Source organism: Corvus brachyrhynchos, unplaced genomic scaffold (assembly GCF_000691975.1).
Source record: "Corvus brachyrhynchos isolate BGI_N302 unplaced genomic scaffold, ASM69197v1 scaffold150, whole genome shotgun sequence".
Classification (NCBI taxonomy): Eukaryota; Metazoa; Chordata; class Aves; order Passeriformes; family Corvidae; genus Corvus; species Corvus brachyrhynchos.
Window position 1 is genome coordinate 1,875,194 of NW_008236162.1, and position 1,268 is coordinate 1,876,461.

General features: G+C 58.1%; 1 protein-coding gene across 1 annotated transcript in view; it reads left to right on the top strand.

The window, feature by feature from the left end:
* Positions 1-179, top strand: part of PEBP4 (phosphatidylethanolamine binding protein 4) — a 70,808-nt gene extending 70,629 nt beyond the window's left edge. The window contains exon 6 of the mRNA XM_008632549.2: positions 1-179. This exon is cut by the window's left edge and continues 244 nt beyond it. The gene's annotated coding sequence lies outside the window, so the exon portion shown is untranslated.
* Positions 180-1,268: the final 1,089 nt, after the last annotated feature.

Below are 1,268 nucleotides of genomic sequence, written 5' to 3' on the forward strand. Positions count from 1 at the left end.
CCTCTGGGGAATGTGCCAAGAGCTCTCCCAGCTCGCCTGGGTATCCCAGGAATTACGGCATCACCCCTTCTCCTCCCTCCACCCCGTTTCTGACCTCACCCCCTGCATGTCCCCCTGGCACTTTGGGGACTTCGAGTTTGATGCCTGCAGCTTCCCGAATAAAATTTGGATGGAGCACACAGGGCTCTGGGCAGCAGCAAGCACCGGGCTGGGCCAGCACCGGCTTAATCTGGGATTTTGGGATCTGCATGGGAAGAGCAGACCCCTGTGGGCGGTGGGAGCAGGGGGTGGCCAGCCAGACCCTCATGTAGGTGATCCCAGGAACACCCAGGAGGGGACAGGGACAGTGGTGCCTCTCCAGGGGTCCCTTGGTGGCACCGCGTGGGAACCGGGCACGGAACCGGGCACTGCCCTGCCTTTGCCCTCAGCCCATTTCTCTTGGAAAGCAAAACCAAAATTAAAGGCACAAATCAGCAGAGCTCTGCCTACTGGCCACTTAGCCGGACCTCCCTTTTAATTAGGTCCTTAATTAGGCTTTCATCTAAGACTCAGTTTTCTCTGAGGTTGGGATTCACCTGCCTGCAGGTCCTGCTTGCAGCACATCCCGGTGTCTGCGCTGTGACAAAGCTGCCTCTGTCCTGCCCATGGCCAGGGATAATATTCCCCTTGGAATAACCACGGGGAGCAGGACCCCAGGACATTTTGCAGGCGGGGGAAACTGAGGCACGAGGGAATGACTCGCTCAGGGCTGCGCAGGGAGGCCTGGGATGCTTCAGAGGCGTTGTGATGCTCTGGTTGCTGCCTCTCAGCTCTGCATCAGTGCCTGGGTCTGGAACAGAGCAACCTGATCCCGAAAAAACAGCTCTGTGCCATCCTGCTGGTCACCTTCCCTGGATCCCCGGCAGTGAGAGCGCATTTCAGTCCTGCCCTGAGGGGTTAAACACAGATTTCAGTCCTGCACTGAGGGGTTAAACACAGATTTCAGTCCTGCCCGGGGGTTAAACTTGGCCGGGACTTTCCCTCCAGGAAGTGGCTCTTTGCCTCGGAGGGGCTGAATCACAGCAGGGTCCTGCAGAGCTTGTGTCCCCTCAAGGAACGATCAGGGCATCCAAGAGGGATGCAGGAGCAGGATCCCAGCTCTCCCTGGGCACACAAGGCTGGGTGAAGCTGCAGGAGCTGGCGGGAAGGAAAGCAACAAAAAAAGGAAGCTGGGTAACACCACAACCCAGGGAAAAAAACACGAACCCCGCTGCCGCCGGCGCTAAGAT